At 47.6% G+C, this 11,974-nt stretch overlaps 1 protein-coding gene across 2 annotated transcripts in view; it reads left to right on the top strand.

Annotated features, from left to right (window-relative positions):
• The first annotated feature begins 1,716 nt into the window (after positions 1–1,716).
• Sgcd (sarcoglycan delta) overlaps positions 1,717–11,974 on the top strand; it is a 959,917-nt gene continuing 949,659 nt past the window's right edge. The window contains exon 1 of one of the 2 annotated variants that reach the window (XM_004836500.3): positions 1,717–1,869. The gene's annotated coding sequence lies outside the window, so the exon portion shown is untranslated. The remainder of the gene's footprint in view (positions 1,870–11,974) is intronic. The other variant, XM_021240731.2, reaches the window with a different exon arrangement.

The raw sequence follows: 11,974 nt of genomic DNA, 5'->3' as shown, positions 1-11,974 counted from the left end.
TTTGACTTCCCACTTCCTCTTGGATGATCTCAATTTCCCAATTATTTGAATCCTGCCTATTCTTTAGGATTTTGCTTAAATCCTATTGCTTTCATGAACCCTTTTTTTTTAAACCCTGGGGGAAGGACTCTCCCCCTTTTGCTATGTCTCATCACAGTAATGCTGGGCGTAATTTGTGTACTTATGTGGCAGAAAGCACAGGTGTGGCGGGGGGGCCAGACAAGGTCTGACCAAACTGGGTTCGTGGGAACAGGGGCGAGCCATGTGCCACTTCTCCGCCTCAATTTTCCTATTAAGGTAATGAGAAAACCCGACAGAATGGTCTCTTATGTGACTGCAGGCCATGTCCCCTAATTGTGCGTTTGGCTAATCTTATGACTTTCGTTAGAGAACTTATTTTCTATTAGTGCATTTTTTTTTCTTATTTTAAACATGTTTCTTGTTAGCACTGAACTATCATCTATCTTTTGGATTGCTTTTAATTTTTAAATTCTCACACGTATTTTTCTCTTCCCCCTGTAGGGACGGAAGCTCCCATGGAGAAGGCAGCCAGGCCCAGGGAGGGCCTGCTCCAGGGCACACAGGACACAACCACTGTCAACTACCGAGGTCCCCGCGCGCCAGGACACAGCCGGCTCGGCGTGGCCTCCAAGTGGGAGCTCGCTGCTTATCTGTCAACTGATTGGACGCTGTGAGGCTCATTTTGCGAGACAACTCCCCTCCCCGCGGAAGGAGGAGCCCCTTGGAGTCGGCTGGGTAACGGGAAAAGTGCTTACTCCGGGAGGAAGGCGGGGCTAGCCGGAACCAGCTCTCGCTAAGAACCCGCAGACTCCCCCGGCGTGTCTGAACCCCGTTCTCCTCCGGGGAGCGCGAGGGGGTTGGAGGTACTTGGAACACGTCCCTTTGCGGGAGACACGTAGCTGCCTCTGGCCCAGCTCCCCGCTGATCCTGCGGAGTGGACCCCCCCCCCCCGCACCCCGTTTCGCTCCGGCTCCCTCCGCGCTGCAAAGGGAGGGGAGAGCCGGGGAGCCTTGCGCACCAGCTTCCCCGAGCTGCAGGCGAGGAGCCCCGCGCCCTCGGGAGCCTCTGGGCAGCTTCCCCGCCGCCGCGCGGGTGTGCAGGCTCTCCCGCCGCCCCCACCCGCGGCTCGCCCTCCCCGCCGCCCCCGCCAGCTGGAGCGCGCACACCGGGGCTCCGGCACGTGGGTGCGCGGGAGGCGGCGGCCGTACTGCCTGAGCCCGAGCGGGAGCCGGGGCGGTCGCCCTCCATGCTGTGTGAGCTGCGTCCGCCTCCCGCTCAGCCTCTGGCCGGAGCCGAGCCCCGCGAGCCGGCGAAGCGGCCGAGGGGAGCAGGACGAAGACAGGTGGGGCGCGGCGGGCTGGAGCGAGCCGAGCTCTGAGCGAGGGGCGCCCGCCCCGGGAGGAGACAGCCCCGCTACGGCCGGCTCCCTGCTCCGCCGCTGCTGAGGGCTCCTGGCGGCGCGATGCCGCTGCGCTCCTCTTAGGCGGCCGCCGACTGCCCGAGGCTTCCTGCAGCCGCGCGGCCCGCACCGGCCCCACTCGGCCGGCCAGGACCTAGCCTACGCCGAGGACGCGCCGGACGCCGAGCCCGAGCGAGCGCGAAGTCCAAAGAGTGCCCCCGCTCCGCCAACTTCCCGGAGCCCCTCTCCCTGCGCCGCGGCGCCGGCCCGGAGCGATGCGCCCCCAGCCGGGCGGCGCGCCCTCTGCCGACTCGCCGCCCGTGGGCTCGGCTGGGAGCGCGTAGCCTTCGCCGCGTGGCCCGGGAGAGGAGTGAGACGCCGAGCGTTTTGCGGACCCCGCGCGCACCAGCCTGCTTGGTTTCCCCGCGAGGACAGCATCCGGACCGGGGGTGAGTAGCGCGCCCGTAGCGGCGTCAGGGACCCGGGCTGGCTGCTTTGGGGATGGCAGGGGGACTGGAGAAAGTTGGCTGCGTCGCCCCGATCCTGGGGCCGGCGACGGAAGGGAACATTGGTTCTGCAGCCGGACTGACTTCGCCGTGTCCCCCGATTGCCTACGCCCCTGAAACCAGGGAGGGAGCCCGCTTCCCGCTGGCCAAGGAGAACGGGGCCTCCCTGGAACTGGTCACTGACTGTTTGCTGTCAGCGTGCCCTTTGGGGTTTTCAGCGGCCCGCCCATACAGCAGGCGCCCTGCGCAGGCGCTTGGAGATCCGCTGCCGCCGGGGCGCGGTGGGAGATCGTGGTCAGCTCCAAGGAGAGGCCGAGCGCCTTCATAAAGAGGAAACACTGCTGGAGAGAGAGGGAGAGAGGGAGAGGGAGGGAGGGAGGGAGGGAGACAGGGACAGGCTGGGGAAGAGCATGAATAAGGGTAATTTCTCTGTTTCTCGGGGATCCCCCACCGGAGCGGTCGCTCCTTGGTGCAGGTCAAGGGCGCTCCCACCCAGTCCAACAGGTGTCCTGCGCGGGCTTCTGAGGCTGGGCACAGGGAGGGGTCTCTCCCTCTCCCCGGGGCTGCTTCTGTCACTTCTAGGGGAGCATCTGAACGCTGGCAAGGAAATGAGCGCTCTGCCCCGGCCCTATTCGGGTGTGTGAGGCATCCAAATGCCTCCTGTCCGGAGACAGCGGCCTCATTGTGTGGCTGACTGAGGTTTCAACTTGCAGGCAACTGAGGGGCCATTCAGCTGGGCCACATGGACTTGGCTGGTGGTGGGACTGTAGCCTCAGCCTTCTCCGTGGTCCTCAGCGACGGTTATTCCAGCTCCCCGCCCTGGGCAGGGAGCCATACCTCAGGTTTGCCCCTCGCACTCCAGGGATGGGAGCTGGCCTCTCAGCACTCCTCAGAGCCGTGCCTGGAGAGTTCTCATTTATCTGCCTCTTGGACTCCTGTCCGGAGACTCAGACACGGGGTGGTGAGTGTGAGAACAGGCTGAGTTTGAGAGGAAGGTGGGAGGATGTAGCTAGAAAAAATATTCTCTTCCCGCCTGCCCAGGAAGACTGGAATTGGGAGAGAGCCCATCTGCGCGTTCAAAGTTTCCTCTAAAACTAGCCGACCTTCCCCGTGTGCCCAGAGTGAAGTAGTTTGGGCTGGGGAAGCCTCGGGAACGCCAGAGTGGCGTCTTCCCAAGTCTGCCGGGGACTGCTCCGTCCCTCGGTTTGCCCATTTGTAGGTTGGGACAGTGAACCCTGTTTGGCAGGAGTTCTGAAAGTCTACAGAGGAGGCCCTTACAGGTGAATGTTTGGGATATGGGGGAGCAGGTGGAGGTGAGGGAAGAGGAGAGAAGAGGGTAATATGGAGCCTGCCTGCCCCTCAGCTTGTACTTAAAGTTTGTATTTTGAGGTTGCTTGGCTTTCAGAGGAATGGGGATTTGAGGAACCTAAAGCTTTCCCCAAACACGTGTTGCCACCCTGCCCCTGACTGCTCACCACCCAGTGAGATGGGTGGGCTGTGGAACACAGTGATGGACACTCGGGAGTCCAGGGATGCTTTGACTCTGCTCTTGGCCCTGCAGCCTCCCCTTCAGAGCAGCAGCCCCTCCTGTCTGCAGCTGTTGGGCCTTGCTGCCTCTAGTGTGTAATTACCGCTGCATCCTTTAGCCCAGGTTCAGTTTCTCTCTGGGGAGGAGGAGGAGCCTTCAGATAGTACTCAGTGCCTCTGGCTGTGGATTGCTGGGGTTGCTCCTAATTTGTTAGCCTTGACTTGTAGCACATCCTGGCTGATGTGGGATGGGGGCCTTGTCCTGCCAGAAATGTCCCAGGAGGCTCTGTGCCGGGAGGGGAGCTGCCAAAGGGATGAATTTATAGTGGGGAAGTGTGTGTGTGTGTGTGTGTGTGTATGGCAGGGAGACAGTCAGAGGCAGACAAACAGAAAGACCTGGCCAGAAAATGATGCAAAATAAAGAGAGGAGAAAAAGAAAAGGAGGGCGGGGAACATGGAGGAGGAAGAGGGGAAGGTAGGAAAAAGAAACCTGAAAAAAAGAGCCTGAGACAAGAGAGAGAAAGGGGGCATGAACAGGAACAGGTGGGGGAAGGTGGAAAAGTCTGGCGAGGATGAAGAACGGTGGAGGAGGGGCGAGGGCAGGAGACGCAGGGAGGTAATGCTTTTTGTATTTAATTTTTATAAGCCAAGCTGCCATTCTAAGGAAGTCGACACAATCCACATCCTTAAGCAGCCAGCCTTTGGTTAGTGTTTGTTTCTCTAGGGAGGTATGAATTATACAGAAACTGGACACCTGTTTGGGATGCAGCTGCATTAGAGATGACAAAAATGTCCGATGCCTAGATTCTTGGGAAATACACAGATGTCTAATACGAGTGCATTTGCCTTCGTTTTTTTCCTGGGTAAACATGGAACTGGAGAATTAGGGCACAGGGTTATTTCACTAACCATATTTGCCAGTGATTCTCCAACCCCTGTGTATAAAAGGGTCTCCTAGACAGTTTCTGAGATATCACCCGGGAGTCTGGACCATGGGGGACAGGAATGTTCCACTTTAATGAGTGTCCCTGTTGATTCTGAAGCAAGATGTCCCTGAACCACAGTTTGATAAACTTGATGGAGGCTGTATAACACTCTTCTCTGATTTTTTTTGTGAATTTCCTCCCAAGAGATGTAGTTTAACACCTCCCTCCTGTACCCTATTCTCCCCAGAAAAGCTTATTTCTTGTGAATTTCTCTTGTAAAAGGAACAAGTGCACGAAGCTGCTCAGCCAGGGCTACCTTTCCACGAACCCTGTTAATCATAGTCCAGGGGAAGACAGACAGTCTCCTGGTTGGCCTGGTCAGGGCTGTTCACAAGTAACAGATACTGAGCGCTCGGCGGGACATTGTTCTGGGCATTCTCCATACAGTAGGAGCCCATTTAATGCTTATAACAGTCATGTCATAGGTAGTACTGTTATTATCATCTGCAATTCACAGTTGAGGAGCCCGCTATCTGTAAAAATTACATGATTTGTCTTAGAGAACTACGTCATTTTCTGTGGTCCAGCAACTGGAAAGTATCTGTGCTGACATTTGAGCCCAAGTTTGTTGGACTTCAGCGGCTGAGGCTCTAATTATGTGCTGTGCTTGCTTCTAACCCTGACATCTCCTGTTTATACTGCGGGAGTCAAAGCATTCTTAGAGACCATCCCAAAGTACTCTTTCCCCACTTTACCAATTGAAAGAAAATGAGAAGTGGTTGAAGAAATTGAGAAGTGATTTTCCAGAAGCCCTACAACTAGTAAGTGCCAGAAGTAGGACGTGAATCCTGATTTCTGGAGTCTCGGTCCAGCCTTCTCCCTACTACACCAGTAGTTAGCATATATGGCTTTTCACCAAGACTGTAAGAGCGTCTTACTCAAAACATAAGTTCCTGGGCCCCGCTAGAGGGTTACTGAATCAAAATTCTAGGGCAGAGAGCCCAGCAGTCTGTCTTGTCAGCCTGCACCTCAAGCCTACAGCTGCATGGCACCATTTGTCCCAGGTATTCCACGCTCTTAGATTTTGATGTTCTGTGTCCCTTCCGTACAGCCCTGAAGAGGACTCCAACCCGCTTCTGCCTCCAGCAAAATAAACACATGAAAAGTAGTAGGCACTGCTTGTGGCTGCCCCCACTGCTTGTTTTAATGGTAAGGAAGCAAGCTGGTCCACCCAAGGCAACCTTTGAGAAGTACAGCAGGGGAGCACTGATATTTGTTGGCCTTTCTCTCCCTCCCCCTTGTGTCAAGTCTGAAAACATTTAGGAAACATCAAATGTCCTCTCAATGCTTCTGTTGGTGTGTGTCCTAATGTTCAACTGAAAATGACACCATGACCCAAGCCACTGTGTCAAAAAGTGTCAAGGCGTCATCCAATTTAGTGAAATCTAGCTGTGTTGTAAGAAAGACCCCTTCATTATGATTCTTTTGACTCTCAGTGTAGATCACTGCCTCATTCTGCAGGTGGAAAGGAGACATCACATATGCGCTGTCCCTTCCTGGCCCACTTAAATTGTTTTCTCGGTGACCTCAGTGTCTTTTTCCTTCACTTTCATTGAAAAGTGGCCAAAGGTGCCAGACATCTAGTTCGACAAAATGTTTTGTCATCTTTCCCTTTTCAGATCCAAATTTATCTTTTGAATCTGTTGCTTTTAACACTGACCTCTTATTCAGGGATGGTAATTGAGCCTTAGGTAGCTTTGATAAGCAGCTGTCTGATATATGTATTTTAAGTAACCATAGTCACTTGTGAGTAGAATGCAAGCCAAGGAATAATGTATATTTACAGTGTCTGCATCTTTAATATGCTGGATTGTTTTAATCATAGCAGTGCTGAAACCATTTTCTTTTTGTCATGGCCGGCAGTGGAAAAGGACAAAAATGAAAAGAAACAGTTTGTGGTGTAGACTTTGGCACTGAGTGTGGACACCTGGGACCCAAGGCCCACTCTTGGCAACCTCGATCTGGTTATTTAATATCTCCAAGTGTCCATTTCTTCATTTGGAAGTGGAAGGCAATGAGGATGTTGGCCGTATGCATTGTGAAGCTTTCCTTCATGGGTGATTGAAGTGCTCAGCACAGTGTTTAAGGCCCCTTAAGCTAGTGATATTACAGCTCTCTGTGAAACATTTGCCTTGTCCATTCATCGGTGGATAACATTGACTTCACAGAGGGTGTACAGCTTGGCGGGGGCCACAGGTATCCTGCAAGTCCGAGCTAGAGCTCTGTCAACTCTTCCCTCCCTTACTGTTGCATTCATAGGAGTCATTTTCTTCGACCTTACACTTTAGAGCTTTGTATATGAAACATTTTCTGGTTGGTATTTCAGTTTATCCAATGGAACAGACTGTCAGAACAGTAGCAATCCTTTGAATTTGGGGAGACCATTTCTAGGTGCTTGAATTACCTCTAAGTAGTTGATCTTGCTTTTCCAATAATTGAGATTAGTCTTCTTGAATCTTTCCTCTGCTGCTTTTGTCTGACTCTAACCCGTTTATAAGGTATCAACATAGATATTAAATCTCCAAGAAATTCTCCCTTGAGTCCTCAAGGGCTGATTTAGATATCTCTGTAATGTGTTCCCCTATTTACCCTATATTGTAGTTGTCTCTCTACTTCCCTATCTGCCACTGAATCTATATATAAGCTGATACACCTACTCTTATTGGATGTTATATCTGTAGCACTCAGGACAGTGCCTGATGTATAGAAAGCCCTCAAGAACGTTTTTGAATGACTAAGTGAAACTTTGAACTAATTCTGTGTGGCCTAAAAGAAGCAGCTATTGTCCTTGATTCCTAAGAGAACAACCCTCCAAACTTTAAAATTGAAAACCATGAGAAACAATGTGTCCCTAGAGCCACTGTTGTTCACATAGAAGCAGAGTGTAGTGCTATCAGTAGTTGTTGATTAACTACATTGGTAGCTTTGGGCAAGTTCCATTTTGATGTTGCTTAAGATGTAATTAGAAAGGACATTCAGATTTATAATTTAATGCGATTTTATCTGTACATTTAATTACTTGCTTAGAAAGACACTTCTGTTTCTCAGCCCCGAAGTTTTAGAAATTAATAGGCTCCTGGCTTAAGAAGCAAGGTTAGAAACAATGTAATCCTACCAGCTTAAAGGAGAGAGGAGGAAACTAAAGTTCAGAGAAGGAAAGGGAGTGGCCTGAGGTCACCCAGCAAGGTAGTGCCAGAGTTGATGTGAGAGCCAGTGGTTTTTGGCTACCAGCCCAGGATTCTCAATGTACAACTGAAAGCGATTAACACTTCCATGGTGAGCTGCTTGATTGCTTTGAAGCCGTGCTTAGAAGCCTCCCTCATGGACACCGCCTGCCCCCTGCAAAAATCCAAGATAAAAGTCACGCTGAAGAAGAGAGAAGAAGTTTTGGAAAGATTTGCTAATGGGGGCAAACTCCAAACGTGGAGGTTGTGGGAGAGCATCCTGGCAGGTCTGATGTTAATGAGGCCTTGCGGGCTTCTGAGACTCCCCATCTATGTTTCAAAAAAAGGAAACATGGCTTGACCGGGAGCCGCTTTTGATGTTCCTGTGTGTATGTGATTTTCCGACGTAGAGATGTGTGGACGTTGTTTACCGATCCCTTGGCAAAAGGTCTTTGGCAGAAGAGTGGACGTGATGGTGCTCCCCTACTTCCTTGCACTTTTTTGGGGCTGGGAAGCAGTCACCCTGAGACCCTTCTGTACCTCTGGGCTGCTTTGGAGTAGGACTCAGTGAACTGGCCTGAACACATCCTCGAACACAGACCATGTGCAGTGTACCGGGACGTTAACACACAGATCTTTGTTATGCGGTGTCAATGTTATAGAGATAGCAGGACAGATGACTGGTGTGATGTATTGTGGATGATGCTCTGGAAATATTCTAATCAGTGCTGACTTGGCTCAGAAATATCTAGCCTAGCACCCTCCCTGCATCCCCAAAGGCTCGCCAAACCTACCCAGAGTAACAAACCTGTGATTATTCAAGTAAAGAAGGCATAGCCATTAATTCTGTTTGCCTCTCTGCCCTCACAAGCCTGAGCTTTTGGTGTTGCTTTTGATTTGATATCCAACAGTTGGGTGTTAGATAGGGAGAAGCGCTTCTCTTTGTCCTCCCAGCACCAGAAAATGCTGGTCACTTCCTTGCCTTGTCAGGCTCCTAAATTGCCACTTAGCTTTCCAGGGCCGACTCCAGAGAGCATGTGTTTTAGTTTTCCCAGGCCCTATTTCGGTTTATTTTGGTCCACACCTCAGCTGCCTGTTTGTTTGTCTCATGGTCTCAGTACTAGGAAATGAGAGCTTGTATCTTCTCAATCACAGAACCTTATACTACTTTACAATCTGGCCATTTGTCTTCCATCTTCCTCTCCCTCTCCACTAGTACTTTTTTTCTTAAGCAGTCTTATTACAGGATTGTCAGTTTGATTAGACATTTCAAAGAAAACACTGACTTTAGAGTTCCTTTATGTGTTGCTCTTGAAAAGACTTACAAAGTGAGAGATACTTCACAAACTGAAAAGTTTTTTTTTTCTGGCAGCACATACATATGATGAAGTTATATTGAGTAGAATATATACAAAGCTGGTACAAAAGGAAGAAAATAATGGGCAAAGTGCTTCAACAAAAGTTACTCTAAAGAGGAAAAATGTGACCAGTAATCATATAAAAAGTTGTACAATCTCGTTAGCAATTGGAGGAATCCCAAATGAAAAATCAGTGCAATATTTTTTACTTGTTCTATCAGAAAAAGATTACGGAGTCTGAAAATACAACACTTTGGAGAGAACTTTAAGACATTTGGGGAGTGTATATTGGTAATCAGTTAGGCATTGAGTATAATGAGGCCAGATTAAAAACATGATGAATGTTTAAATTTAAAATTTATTAAAAGACACATTGCCATTATCCCCCTTGAAATACTTTCCCGGTTTTCAAACACACTTACCCTGCCGTTCTTGCCACTTTCTGAAGCAGTTCTGGAATTCCTCTTATGTGAGTGGCTTTATTGTCAGGGTGTGTGTGGTTCCAGGAATTGATTTGCTGACTTTCAGAAGGGTCCTACTGTGATTAGCTGGCCTTGAGAAGTTTGTGTACTGGGGTAAAACTGCCATTGATCAACCCGCATGGGTTTATAACCAGTTCTTTGTGACTATGTTATAGAATAATCTATTTTTTCCTTGGAGGATTGTGAACTTTTATTCCCACCTAAGAAATAGGCCTTACTACTTCCATTTTGAAGGGTGCTGGTTAACTAACTTGCTCTAAATTTACCAACTACAAAGTGGTAAAGCTGGGATTTTTGAACCTCAGGGTTGTGGCTCAGTTTTTTTTTTTTTTTTAAATCAACATTAGATGCTCATATATGAATTATAACACTTATCGTATTCCTTGTCATAAGATTATAATAAAATAATTCTTTCAAAGTTTTTTTCTAGCTTTCTGATGTTCTTTTCTATTTCTCTCAAAAAATAGTATCAGTTTTGCAAACTAGGATGTGGAGACGAAACTTAACCTCTCCCAATATTTGCTGCTATCTTGGTTAATTCCTTGAATTCTCTTCCTTCCTGATTGTTCTCTATCCTGTCTTAATCTGTTACCCTAGGTATACTGGAAACGTATGGCTCTCACCTTTTAGGATGCATCAGGATCACCTAGAAGCTCAGGCCAGCCTGGACTACATAGTGAGACTCTGTCTCAAAACAAAGAAAACTCAGAACAAAAATCAAATAAAAAAACCCATAGTGCTGAGCCTTACCCCCAGAGTTCTGGCTCACTAAGTCAGAAAATGTGCATCTCTAACAAGATCAGAGTGAGGAGTCTCCTGAGGCTGATCTGTGGAGGACGTGTTGTAAATCATGGTAGAACAATGCCCACCTTGCTGGTCTCCCATACCCTAACTTCATAGCTTCCTCCTTTGCGCCCTTCTTTTAGTATTGTATCTTCAATCTGATAAGCTTTTGACAGCCTTAAGTTATCAGATGTAAGAAATATAATGTTTTGTAAGAATCCAGTGAATCCAATATGTACAGTGATGAGATGAATCATTGTTATTTTCTTTTCTATCAGGTCCCTCATTTGAAATTTCTGGAAATTGCCACAGTATCCTACCTTCCTTTTTCCTATATATATATTCCTCTAACAAAAGCAAAGTAAATAAATAAGAATGAAAAGGAGTTGTTGTGTTCTGTAGGTGAAGTGTTGTAGATATAAAATATTGAATTAATAAACTTTGTTCAACTCAAGGATAACCCTATAAAACACACACACGCAATTCACTGCTGGGTTTTTATTTTCATCTGGTCATATATAATTTTATCTATGCTCTTTCAAAATATAGGTAATCACATATTTATCAAATATGTTACTATTTAAGAAAATATTTGAAGCCATGTCATGTGTCTGAAGTGAATAAATAAACCATCCTTACCTTTGCAAGTGTTTCAGACTTGGTTGCCAAAATGATTTCATACCACTTCTAGCTACAGCCTGTGAGGTGATTAAAACAGAAACATTGTTCCACTGTTGGAAAAAAGAGAACCAAAGAATGCAAGCATTTCTCCATAAATGTGAACTGAGTGAAACTGTTTAATCCAGGAATCTCAAGGAGATATGAAAAGAGTTATAAACCACAAAGTATGTCAAACACTGTCCACATAGGGGGCTGCTCTGGGTTTCCTGTGGATTGTCATTGTGTACATATCAACTTGTATTGACAGATGCTCTGATTTTTTCAGGGGACTTGAGAAATGTGCGGTTTTGATGATATATTTCAATTTGAAGATGTTTATACTCAAAGGAAATCTCCATGTAAACCAAACCTTGGGTCTGTGTGGTGTTCTTTTGAAACTGATGATCTACAGTTATATTGTAGGTGGGAGCCATGCCTCTCATATCTAAGATCGAATAGTTTGGCCTTTGATTAGATATTTATGAAGATACAGAACTGTCTTTGACTTAATGTGGGTGGTTTTGTTTTGGGGCGTCTCATTGTTTTTACCTTATTTATCCTCAGCCTTTTCATTCTGCTTATGACCTGTGTATTCATGATTCCACAAGGACCTTTTCAAACGTTTGAAGTGGTCCCTTTTTCTCATTCTCCCTCAATTCCACTTCTCCTGTCACGGTACATATTCCTAGTCTTCTAACTATTAGTCTTCAGGTATGATTGTTAAAGCCTTTATCATCCTAGTTACCTTACTCTAGGTGTCCTCTACTTTTTTTAAGTTTCTCCCAAATAGAGAAGCCCATAGTACTCTGTGATGGCATCTCTTAGCCAACCAATAAAATTAAATTTAAATTGATTTACTGTTAAAGTGTCACTCAAAACCAAGTAGATTTTCCAGCACATTTTGAGTCTGTTTGGAATGATGTGACATGAAATGCAGCTTATGTCACAAATATTAAATTCACTTTGGGTGACACCACAAAGATTCTAAGAGTCATTCTCCAAAGGAGCTCAAGTCCATAAAGGTCAAGAGACACCTGTGACCATTGAGAAAGACTTGCCACACTTCTGTAGTTTTTTCTGAATGAACA

Source organism: Heterocephalus glaber, unplaced genomic scaffold (assembly GCF_053883595.1).
Source record: "Heterocephalus glaber isolate CG9 unplaced genomic scaffold, H.glaber_assembly_v1.0 deba00001606, whole genome shotgun sequence".
NCBI classification, from domain to species: domain Eukaryota; kingdom Metazoa; phylum Chordata; class Mammalia; order Rodentia; family Bathyergidae; genus Heterocephalus; species Heterocephalus glaber.
The sequence above is the reverse complement of the archived record's forward strand: the minus strand, read 5'-3'. Positions and strand labels throughout refer to the sequence as shown.